Source organism: Hetaerina americana, unplaced genomic scaffold (genome assembly GCF_022747635.1).
Source record: "Hetaerina americana unplaced genomic scaffold, ioHetAmer1.1.p SCAF_9, whole genome shotgun sequence".
Taxonomy (NCBI): domain Eukaryota; kingdom Metazoa; phylum Arthropoda; class Insecta; order Odonata; family Calopterygidae; genus Hetaerina; species Hetaerina americana.
In genome coordinates this window covers 41,983,625-41,996,834 of record NW_027287538.1, presented here as the reverse complement: position 1 = coordinate 41,996,834, position 13,210 = coordinate 41,983,625, and the positions used below count along the sequence as shown (strand labels likewise).

The 13,210-nt window shown below is 36.9% G+C and overlaps 1 long non-coding RNA gene across 1 annotated transcript in view; it reads left to right on the top strand.

The window, feature by feature from the left end:
- LOC139699082 (uncharacterized) overlaps positions 1-12,857 on the top strand; it is a 41,324-nt gene extending 28,467 nt beyond the window's left edge. The window contains exons 2-3 of the long non-coding RNA XR_011703050.1: positions 9,880-10,121; positions 12,742-12,857. This is a non-coding gene — a long non-coding RNA (uncharacterized lncRNA). The remainder of the gene's footprint in view (positions 1-9,879; positions 10,122-12,741) is intronic.
- The last annotated feature ends 353 nt before the right edge of the window (positions 12,858-13,210 follow it).

Here is a 13,210-nt window from a genome sequence, read left to right as displayed (position 1 = left end):
GGTTCATTTTTTTAAGCTTTAAAACAGCGTTTCTTTCTCTTTAACGCTATTTTGGTCGCGTTGTACTTATTCTTTGTCTTTGCTTTTTTAGCGTTAGTCTATTGCCTCAAAAATGAAGTCCTATTCTATCTTTCGTCGCAATAGGTAGAATAAGCGCTGGAAAAGTTACTTTCTTTTCTGAAATTTCTTTCAGCTCTCTCTCTCTCATTTTTTCCCGTCGTCCGTGCCGTTTCCTATGGACTTCACGCCACGACCAACCCCTCTCCGCTCTGCTCTGTATTATTCAACCCGAAACATTGATCGCTCCAGATTGCCTCGGAAGGGGATATGAATTCCCATTGCATCTATTATTAAGGGAACCATGTCTTTCGAATTTTTCTCTCACTTCCGTTCACGCCGTAATTTCACGATACCTTTTTCCTTTTTGTGCGATCTATTCTATTTCTTGAATTCTCTGCTCTTTTGTTAGTGCGGTGTAACAGCCACCAAATCCAATGGATTGCGACTTATTTCAAAAAGATCTTTCTAGGCATATACCTCGGGTTTAAACCTCATTCAATTTTCGGCTTTCACAGGCGGTTATCCTTGTTGATGTTGAACAATCTAGAGGCTATTCCTGCCGCAATAAGGAGTCCTATGAAAATGATCCTATCTATATCAATTCATCAAAAGACGCTTTGATTTCTACCGTAAGCTAGTACTGCAAAAAACAAAAAATATATAACCAACATCGAAGATTAAAGAAATTTCTTTAAAGAATATGTGAATTTCCAAAACTTTTCTCCAATTCCAATAACAAAGGAGAGACGAAGCTGTTCACTCACTCTTGACTCAAGACTTCGACAGAATTTTTAAAAGTCATCTACAGCAAGATATGCTACATCGGCAACTGTAAATTGGAACGACCACTAGGGATAAAAAAGGTAGAAAACCCACCGACGAGAAATCCGTCATTAAATATATTCACAAAGCAGATCTAGTTATTCCTCATATTCCTCGAATTTGTCAGACACGTAGAAATAGGGCATGTGGAATCAAGATGAAAGGAAAATATCGGTCGACAGAAACACAACGGACCAGAGAGATCGAGCATTTCTCGGAACTTAATTAATGGATGTCAAACATCTACGTCCTGTTTCTTTTTCGTTTTATTCACTAACTTCAGCGTCGTACATCCAAATCTGCATGGCCCATGCAATCCACGGCTAGGATGTGTGGTACAGGGCGATTGAACCACAGGCGTGCAACATTGTTGTGCAACATGTTGGTTACTATGAATATGTAAAATAAATACAGGTACATGAATAAAACAACAAAACTACAACGTACAAAACAACTTATATGTACGAAAACTAACACTAGGCCATTAATTTGATGTTTACGAAAGTATGTACGTTTTAAAACAAAAATAATCTAATGAAAAACTATTCCGGTCCTGTTTCTCTCGTCCCGTTAGTCCCTCTGATACACTAAAATCCGACGGAAAAAAATGTCTCTCGCAAGGTTTTCTTAATATTCTCCCACACTTTTCTTTCCTTTGCTTCTCTCAACCCTCATTGGAGGAGCAAGGGGAAGTGGGACGGGAATCTTTCCCACGTCTTAGTCATCGGTCAAACCGTGTGGTTTTCCCGATTTTACTCAACCCTATTGCGTACCCATTGTCCTTCGATCCTTTTCATCACCGCGACGGTCGATAAAACTTATCAGTTTCCACCTCTACCTGTGACCCCCTCGCCCACCGTTCATGTATTTAAATCCACGGATATCTTATTTCCAATCCACTTCAACCTCATATTTCAGTGACTTTCATTGACCTGCTGAAGAGGGTTTTGCTAGAGGGCTGTGTAATCTCCTATTTCATCATTCATTGTTCCAACATGATTTTTAAAAAGACCGAAGACCCTAACTCAGTTCCTTTTGCATTTTATTCTTCCTGTGATGCATCTTAAGGATGGCGGCAGGCATCATTTGTTGTTTATTCTTTCATATTAAAAGATAGAGCTTTGTTATTCTCAGATTTCATTGTTCACAACTCATGTTTCTGAAGATGTCGCGTCACAGAGATGATGGGGTCATAAGCTTCAATATGTATTTGAAGACAAAATTGTGTCAAATCTTTCAACACGAATACAACGATAATCGCGTTGAGAATTTTGTGCTTCAAGTAAATTTGTGTGGTTTAATGTTCTTCGTGGATCTCTAAATTCCCTGATGACAGTCTTTTATTACGGCCGTGAGATTTCCTTCGGTAATCTGCATATTATCAGATGGGTATAAGACAATCCGTTTATTGCTCAACTGTTTCCTCATGTTTTTTTCTGGCTCGGTGAGAATACAAGCAATGATAAATGTATGCTTGGTTTTCCAGCATTAAGGGAGAATCTACGTTTACATTTTGAAGCCCGTATTGTGAATTAACATGCGTTGGTACTATTTTTAATGAACATTCGTCAGATAAAAACTCTACCCTGTGAAAAGAAGGCCGATTCAACTCGAAAGGAAATTCCCTACGGGTGCATCCCACCATAAAATTCTTGAATAAACGGTTTATTGCGTCCTTTTTTTCAGTCAGAAGAATACATTTGAAATTAGTTAACATAATACTCGTATGGTCTATTTTGGATGAATTCGAAAGAAAGCTGAAATCACGTGTATAATTCAATCATAACTCCATAAGAAGGACACATAAATCTTAGTTTCACTGCTTATGTTTTTTTATGGCTCATGCCTTTGATGACAATCCTCTTAACGATTGGTTATTACGGGATGGTTTTTTGAAAAATTGACCAATTTTCAGATCAAAAAATCTATAAGCTGATATGTAATATATCTTACACCATGTGGGAGGAAACGTTTATGGGAATATATCATAGAGTTTATAAAATCTCAATTTGAATGAACCTCTACATGACCCATGGAAAAACACTTGTATTTCAAGTGATATCACTGAATTTTCAAAGTGTGCCTTGAAGGAATTTGATGTTTTTCTCCTGATTGTTCGCTACGGCGATTGCTCGCGATAAAAATCTCCAAGCCGTAGAAATTCGGAAAAAAATGCATGAATTATTCTTTTTTAGTTTTCTGCTAATCTAGTTAATTGTTTTTTATTACAAAAAATTTTGTATTTTAGACCTATCGATTGGTTAGGGCAGCAGCGAACGGTATGGAAACAAGACTGCTAATGAGCGTCGGATTGCGAATCACTTCCCCGTGTGTAAGTGCTGCTTGCCTTGCGTTATCCAATCATGAGAACCCTGCTCTGTATTTTGGCCGTCATGTTTATCCCTTCACTTTTTAATCACCTGCAAGCAAAGTTTTACGAAAGAATAGAAAGTGATGTGAGCTACGTAATATTGCTCAAATATTCCATGCGTTGGGTGAGTGTCCATTGTGTAGGCAAATTTGAAATGTATTCCCTCGCGTTTTGCTTTTTCAGCCTGTTTTATTATTTAAAACTCTGCTAGTTTTCCTTTTATCCTAAGGATCAAAAAACGTGATTACTTCCTTGTTTCGAATCGCCATTGGATTTGGTTAAATGCTTCTAAATTATTTATTCCTCGTAAAAAATACGTTGTTCATACAATTTATACATATTAGAGGCCTTTGAATTTCATGCACGTAGTTAAATAATAATGACGCTCTATTCACAAGATTTTAACATAGGTAAATAGATATTGTATGGTGATCAAAAATGATGATAATGGACACTTCTATGTTAGCAATGCTCAAAAATATGTTTAAATGAAAATAGATACGAAACAACTTTTTAAATTATAAAAATTATCGATTTCTCTCATATCAGTAATGCATTTTTTAGATCATGCATAGATTAACCTCTCAAACCTATTAGTGAATAATGAAGATTTTGTTTTTCTACCTAAGGGGAGTTTTTTCGAATAATTTTGTAGTTCTGAGTAACTGATTAATGGATGTTTAATCAGTGCATAATAATTTATCATTAAACCATTTAGAGTTGCTAGCTTGTTTGGCATTACTAAGTGTATTATGACCTTTAAATTATTTGTGGATATCAATGTGAGTAAAAGTAATTTTGAAAATACGTTTAGTTAATCACAATACTTATCTCACTGGGTTGCTTTCACAACGCGCGAGACGGCGTTTGTGGTTGAATGACCTTATCTGAGTAGTTTCTTCACCATTAGTGGTCATTAGTGCAGCACTTGCATTTATATGTAATTGTAAACAAGCTGCAAGGCTGGTGAATTTCAGTCTACTAAGAATGGAAAACATAGGTTGGATTCGAAGTATGTAGTTCTAAGCTCGAATTTCGGGCAGATAAAATCTACGCATTCATGTAAATGGATGCTGCTTCATTTATTATGGACATTGTGTTTAATTAATTAGTCCCCGAGAATGTTATATTTAGATCAGATGTAAGTATACTTACCCCAAAATTGAGATGCGTTATATCTTACAGTGTCGTGCTTCATTCGTTATTCTCATACTTAACCAGGTAAGTCGAGCGGGTAAGGCGCCCGTCTATCTAATCCATAAAGGTTTATGGTTTGAGTTCTTCCCCGAGTACGTGTTTTGTGGCAACTCCGGTGGTGTACCACCAGGGAAAATTTAAGATCCAATTTAGGTTTACGAGGTACCAGTTGGGCGGACCACGTAAATTATTCCGAAATAAAAAATACGCCATGTATAGTTGTAAGTTGCGCTAATTAGTTACAAAATAATATCTGACGTCTATCCAGTCTGCATGTTGATATGGCTGACGATTTTTTCTATCCCAATGGGGCAAATCATTGAACGTGATAAATATTAGCAAAACCACTGCAACTGGCTGCTCAAATTATTCCGTATTTGTAAAATTATTTTTCCGTTTAACTCCATAGCACATATTTTGAACCAAATGTAATTGGGTATGTTCGACTCTTTGAATTAAACGTCTCTTTTATATTATATTTAATAAAAGAGACGAACATTTCTGCAATTTTCCATTTTATAATTAAAATGGAAAACTTCAAGATTTTCCGTCTCTGCTATTATGGAGATCACATCACATCTACCTTTAATTTCTATATTATATTTATGTACTTCCACTGGATCATAGCAAACGTTTCTTTCTCGATGAATAATGGGGTAGTTATTTTAGTTCGCATGTTAATTTGGGCCTATCGTGTGGATCCAAACTTTAGCGTTTAATAATGAAACTTCTAGAAACGCTACCGGTGTTATAGAAGGTAAAGGGAGTTCTCAAAGCGTTGCGGGAATCGCTCCTCGAGAAGTTGCAAAATCTGCACGTAGTGAGTCTCCAAACATAACTGTCCCACAGGTGAAAGCTTAACTTATAACGATCCCTTTCGCAACTGTTTTCAGCGTAATTATTATAAATCTGCGACAACTGTGCAACAAAATAAAACGGGGTGATGGGAGGAATTCAGACAGAAGCGGAAGCAATCCTGTCTCCATTTTTTTCGTTTATAGTTACATTGTTACTAATGAGCAATTCCTGATGGAAGTAATCGACTCAATGCATGAAAAATCGTTTCAGGATTCTGAACCACTGATCGATTCAAAAATTAATATTCTAAACCCAATACTACCGATTAATTCGCTTAAATTTTCAAATGTATTTGTTTTTAATTTGAGAATTCAAGTAATTATTCTCTTGGTCCAATAATTTTCTTATTATTCGCAACTTTTAAACTATTTTAAGTTTTGAAGGTTAAGAGTGCATTAGCTACTCTCTTCATGTACAGCTTTCAGTGTTTTCCTTCTTTTCTAACAGTCCTACATGTTCCTACTTTAAAGTGAATTCCTCAAATTATTACATATAATGTAATGTTTTGCCATGTAATATTTTGTCTTTGCTGCTCTCAATAAAGAATGCGATAAAAGCACGAAATAGTAAGTGATAAAGTGTAAAAAAGTTGGACTCAAAAGTGAAATTTATGACAATTTCATAGAATATTGTAGGAAATAATAAGAATATACCTCATTTTTAAGAATAAAAAAATCCATAAACATAAATGATTTGCCGTTCAAAAGGGTATTTAAATCCGTTTCTTTTTACGTTAATCAACAGGAAGGGGTAAATCAATAGAATGGCCACCGTCAAAATTATTTATATTAACTTCACGGTATGATTTATATATGTTATTGCTCAATGGAATCTGTTCTTGCTCGCTTTGATTCCTAAGTATATCAGATATAAATTTATTAATGCCCAGTAAGGCAAAATTCCTGTTTCCATGCTTAGAGATACATTCGGTTTTATGATAAATTGGATTCGAAATGATAAATTCGATTCTTTAAATCCTTCACTCAAGAGAGTTATGAATATTTTTGTAAATTTGGGTATCATTAAGTGTTGTTACTAAATTTGAAAAACGTTTGGAAGTATTTCTGCCAAATGTTTAAACTTTTGGAAGGTACGAAGCCTTCGATGTGACTTTTTGTTAGCGTAATTGTTTCTATTGATATATATCTCAAAAAAATAACCGATTTTCATTAAATCACCACAAGTAAATCCAATAATATAATTTACTCTGCGTATAAACCGGGTGGTATATATATCGTAAGGACGGCAAATATGAAATTGTTTATATTTTGTGTTAGAATCATATTGTTATCTCAGGTGTTATAACAATAATCGCTTATTAAGAAGGGTGGAGAGGCCCCCAAAATAATGGAGGACTCTGCAACGCAAGCGCATTGAGCAGATATAAAATGATTTATGATGGCCGTAAAAGATAAAAGACGTGGAACAGCATCCGGAGAGATGAATGAAAAAAGGTAGCAGATGTCCACCAACAGCCCATTTATTTTTCGACCCTGGTCGGTAAGCTTATTATTGATTGATCGAATGCACCGTGGAACGTGATCGGTAAACTGAGACGATGATATAGCCGGCAATGACTCGGAAAGATTAAGAAATGTCTTGGAGCCATAGCTTTGAGTTCTGGGGAGAGGTATTAAACTGACGCTACAATAACTTCCCTCTTCCATCCTAACACACAGTGTGGATATTCCAGGCATGCCTCGGCGATGAAGTTGTTAAGCTACAAAGATGGTTATCGGTCTGTGAAGTACCACGTTCAATTCAACGGCTGTACCCAATCTGTTTTATAAATCGACTTATTCTTTGGGCATACGGCATTCCTAATACAACGTATAGTTTTCAGCGAGACTTCATGGATTCTTTAAGAAATTCCGCTGAAATAAAATCATGTTGGCTTACGTTTAAAGATTTGAAGGATATATGTAAATGATTAATATTATCACTTGGCTTCCATAATGTATGTCGTTATTGTTTTTGCATAATTTAAAAGCTTAATATTATTGGCTATTACTTACCTTCCATAATTACGATGTACGTCGTTAATGTTTTTGCATAATTTAAAAGCTTAATATTATTGGCGCGATAGATAACCTCTAAGTAGCTAATAAGAGGAAAATGTTCCCCGAAAATATATATACATTCATATTTTAATCTTGTTGTTCGTGTTTGGTTCTTGCCAAAATTTTCAACTAAACACCAACTGCTGGACGAGTAATTAGGTAATGTAGTTAAAGGGACAACCTAATGACCATAAAATCACCGACTTTAGTCCTGCCTTGAGCATGCTTTTGGGTCTTGGTACTCCTGGTTGATAACCAGGAGTGGCTCATCAAAAACCCAGGGGCCAACATATAAATCCGTATAACAAAAAATTGAAATGGGTAATAGCATTATTGCATGCGGAAAGAAAGGTTAGTTCATGAGTACCGGCGCTATCTAGAGTTTATCGGAAAAGTAGTATCTTGCATAAAATTAAGAATGGACTCCTTCACCTATGTTTTAATTACCGTTTCGCACTCTCAATCATTACTACACGCTCCCAAGATTGTATTCACACAACCCATGTATTATTTTGTCTTACCCTTGTGTTATTTAATGCTTTTTTCAATCGCTACACCCTTCGATTACGTGTTTAAAGCCAATCATTCTAGCCCAATAACCAGTTCTTAGATAATTTCTCATACCAGGCTCTTAGGTTATGCTAAATTGGATGTAAACCAATTGATATCTGTATATCCGTACGTATATCTATATATTTTTTATATCTGCCCTCTCTCCAGATGTTATTTTTACTTATTCATGTTCTCTTCTCTTGAGGTTAAATGCGTGTCCCACTAAGACTTTGGGATTTAACGAAGTTAACTAAGTATGGACCTGATGAGCTTAGTACTAATATACACGTGTGTCTTCCCTTGGCTGCATTGGCGTAGTATTCGGTTAACCTAAATGCCCAGGAAGTAGCTCGCCTATTATGGTTACGTTTAGTTTAATATCTCTCAATTTAAGGGAATATTATTAACGCCTATGTTAGATTTTATCAGAGGATACCATAATGATCAACTCTGATAGTAATTATTTTTGTTTAGAGATAACGTATACCTGATAAATTTGACTACGTTTTACTATCATTAAGTTGTCACTTATTGCCGTCGTTAAATGATCACTCATTGTTGACTCACACAGAAATTGTTTTCAGTGACTTGTGAAGTAAGAAAAACCATTTCCATTCTCAGTTGCTCGACTATCCTTCGGAGAGGAATTTACAAATAATCATCCAAATGCATCGTGAATTTTTTCAGTATCTTATGAAACAAATTCATGAATAATTATTTTTCATTTAGATATAAAGAGTAATTTCCTGTGGCAGAAAGCTTATTTATTCGCGATCCGTAGCTTTTGATCACCAAAGTCCAAGGTAGCTGGAGGGCAAAATATCGTCTGGGATAAATGTCCCATTTACACTTACCTAGTATTTCGGTCACGTTACCTGGACATATGAGACTTATACGCGTATATAGGCAAATCTGTCATTTTCTGCAATCATGGAGTTTTTCCTGAATAACGCCATAATTCCTAATTACCCTGCTAATTCTTGAGATATTTCATGTAGCCAACAAATAATATATAAGGGTATACGAACGGTCATTTATTCAGTCGGGAGCACTGGTCTCGTTTTCGTTCGTGGAAGATTTAACGTTTCTCTTCATTTCAACCGACTTTCAATTACCTGCCTAATTTAAGAGACTAAGCCATTTTGTTCATTTCAGTGCGCCATGGTTATTCTTTTTTTGCAATTTTATGACGTCTAGCGTCCAGGATCTAATTTTTCTCATCTTAATGGGTGGTACAGTATATCGTACATATTTCTACATCAGTTACGAGCTTCCACGAGACGTAAAATTTTCTGAAAGAAGCACAGTATTTAAACTGCTGAATTGACTAATCTTAGGAGGGAGTTGATTGCGAAGTGTCTTTGTTTTTCATACACTGGGCATGCTCTTAAAGGACGCTGCAAAAGGTGATGTGCTATGTTCGTTGTTAAAAGCTAGTGATAACTTAGTTTTGGATCAGATGAATTTGATCTTTCTCAAAAAAATATCTCGAATAATGGTCATATCTCGTATGGAGTGTTATAATCTACAGAAAAATAAAATGTTACATAGTAACTTAGAATGTTGATATTTTATGTAATAATCTAGCACACTAATGGTTTAATATTTATATATCCTTGGTATTATTGCGGTTACGAAGTGTGTGAGGAGGAAAGAATCATGTCGATATATAGTATTCCAGAGTCGATTTTCCTTAATCTTTCTTTCTGGTCTAGCCCATCAGTGTAATAGAAGGATGAAATTAAAACCCTTTCTCTAGGCGTCGACCACGAATGGTTTGTATTTACGTAACGGTTTGATTCGTGGATGTCATCCTCACGTTTACAGTGACTCATAATCCAATTTATCTAACAATGATGACCTAAAAAGTACATGTGAGTAATGGGGAATGTATAAGGCGAAGATGTGGTGAAAATGTGAACGCTGTCTTGAAAGAGTTGTCTCTCTCTCATCCTACAGCCTCGACCGCAGCCATGCCGTCCGCGTGGGGTCCGTCCAACCCCACGCCAATGCTGCTCCAACGTGACCAGTCCGCGGACCAGGACGTGGAGGTGACGACGTGCGGGGGCGTCGCTAGGAGCCAGCGGGGAGTCCTGCAGACTCCCGGCTTCCCCGGCCCCTTCCCCGTGCCACTCCGCTGCCGCTGGGTGATTGACGCCTCCAACTACCCGGGGTCGGATATCGTCGCCTATCTCACACAGGTAGGCAAATACCTTTCCTCGAGAGCTACCTGGGTGCGATGTTGCCCTCCGGATTTTGCGACGGATCAAAGATTTTGCGGGAACCCTGGGGACTTGTCTCGTATTTCATTAAGGGCAGCCATCCTCTCCATCCGCAAAGCGGTGAGCTCATTACCGCCAGGCACCCAGGATTGGGGATCTACTTAAGAACCTACATCAGTGGTTCTTCTCTGTCGTTGGAGGTGAATTTGGTTTCAACTATCGTACTTCCTTGAGGCCGACGTCTAACAATTATTCTGTGGAATTACTCTTTGGGACTCTCTCGGAAATTACGTTTGATTCCTGAGCATGATGTTGGTATGACCATAATCATTATGAAGAATGAACGAAATATGAAACCAGGGTTCATTATTTAACATTATAAGTCAAGTTGAAAGATGACCCAGGATTAATAAATTCACGATGTTTTGTTATTATTTAAATTTTGTCGGTTCGAATAGTATATATTAATACGTTTACATTCATATAAGTTTAAATGAAGGCGATATTTTCATCATGGAATTTTGTGTACATTTAATTACGGCATGTTTTCGAAAGTAAAACCGGTGACTCTATTCATTGATTGATCTACCACAGTAGTGGTATTATTTGTCAAAAAATTAACCTTTACAATCGGTGGACATTGTATAATTTTTCATTGGTTAACTTTTTTATTAGATGGGTATTTTTGCATGATATCCTTGTTTGGAAAGTGTGCTATGGTTGAGATATGTCTTTCAAATACACCGATATCCTTATTCTCATCCTGTTGGTTGTAACTTCAGGGGAATTAGGCTGTACCTTTGCCTGTTTTTTATGTACAGCTCTAAAAGTTAGAGTTGAGGAACATTCTTAGTCCTCAACTGTAAGCCGTTTCCCTAACTTCGAACTACCCAACCATCTTACTCTGAAATTGGGAGACCAAATTCAGATTTCCGTTGTATTGCTGTTGCTGGATGAGGAGAAATTCGGATTTTGGTTCGCGATGACAAACTTAGGGTGATGTCGTGTTAAACCAAGAAGCTGCGAAACGTCCTTGATGCTATTTCAGAATTCCTGAGGTTCCCTGTTGAGTTAAGCGGTGAATTCCTAGCATTTCTTCTGAGGGGTTACGGAATGGAAGTTGGTCACATCCAGAATGTGGGTGAAGTTGTGTATTCAAACAAATTATGACTTACAACAAGAGAATATTACTGTTCATGCTATTAATCATTTTCGTATAAAATATTTTTGAGAATAATGCATTGAAACCATTCATTTAGTGATCCATGTAACATATTCATGTCTTTTATTGAATTACATTTTTTTCTCTTTAAATTTTATATTGGAAGACTTGTCATTTTTCACATTCTTTCACTTTTACATTTTGAATTTATGTCAACCTTTAATTATCACTCAAAATAATCGAGATAGAAACTCAGTTTTTTTTGTTATTCAATGGACTTTTTTCTGCATGTGACCTTCCAGGGTTATTCGTTTCTCCCAGCGTTTCTTGAGCTTTCGAAGTTCGTCATTACTGAACTTAGTAGGTTGCGTCAAAAACCATTATTCCATCTACTGAAATACGTCATTTATATTGTTAAATCTACGACCTCACAATGATTGTGAGTTACGGGAATAAGAAAAAGTTTCTTGCGGCGAGATCAGGAGATAAGGGCGAATGTGGCAAAATTTCAAAGCCTCGTCGCTTTGATTGCTGGTCACGCCGTGTTTGTTTCTGAAAATCAGTTTGTAGCCTTTGAACCCAGTGTCACATCACTGGGTTCAATCACACTGAGAACCTCTTCTCTTCTCCATACTACTAGTGACTTTAACCTACGGCTTCCTGAAACAAAATATCAAATTAATCGCTTTGATTGACAATATTTTGTATATCAGGGCCAATTTGTACGCAGAATAAATTTCATCCAGATACTTTGGTTATTTCTTAGTAATAATTACTTAATAACCTTACCCCGACGTAAATGACAAGCACAAGTATCTTGGTAGGATTCCATTATGGTTCATGCAGAAGTATCTGTAAGCATGATATAAAATTATGAATTATCAATTATAGGATTTGATTGTAGCATCTATTCGGACTATCATCTTTCCTACCCAACTCTGTATTCCATCCAAGCTCCTTGTACTGACATTTTCCTTTACCTGCTTCTCTTAGTTTATCGTTGCCCTTCCTATGTAATCCATCCCCTCCATGTATCATTCGATTATGGTTTTCATTAAGTCATCGTGCTTCAGGATTAATCCAGTGAATTTCCCTCTTGTTCTCTGTCTACTTATTTTATATTCAGCAGTCATCTGTAGCTTCTAATTCACATTGTCTCCAATCTTCTTTTCCCTGCTGCTCCTGTTGTCCCTAGAAAATTAGACCCTATACATACATTTGAACGAATAGATTTTTAATGTCTATGCTAGTGTCTTTTGCGTTCGCATTTACTTTTTACAATGGAGCGAATTCCTGATTCAATGAATGGTTAAATTGAATAAGGAATCAAAAGGTCACACTTGGCTCTTCTAATTAAGTCCTTTGTCTAAGGCACTTGCCTAGTCGCGTTGTATACGGACGTGATTTTCATCGGCAATAATTCACTTCTGATTCCAGGTCTTCGTGACAAGTGGCCTGCGCTTCGAATCCTTCGCTTACCTGGATGCGGATGGGAGTGAGGGGGGTGGATTTGGCGGGTGGCCCGGTATCATGGGATCCGGGGGTTCGCCCGTCGGCAGGCAGCTCATTCTGAGCTCCGAGTCGCGACCTCCTGCACTAGAAGAGGTCGGATGGATAAGGTCCGAGTCTCCCTTCCTCGTCGCAACCCTTAACTTGGACAGACTGGAAGGTAAGGATCACGAAATTCTCTTGGGAATACATTTCTGGGCTTAATTTTTTCCTTATATGCATTGTTTTTTCAAAATAACTCGAGAAGCTAATATGCTACGTTTCCTTGAAGCGAGTGTTTACATTTCTAGTTGAATACTTTGGGTGCCTATTACGTTACCTGTAGGTGCCAATTTATTTGGGCAAGGGACTCAATTCATGATTAGGTGATGTAGTGTACCAATCTATCTTTTTGTTT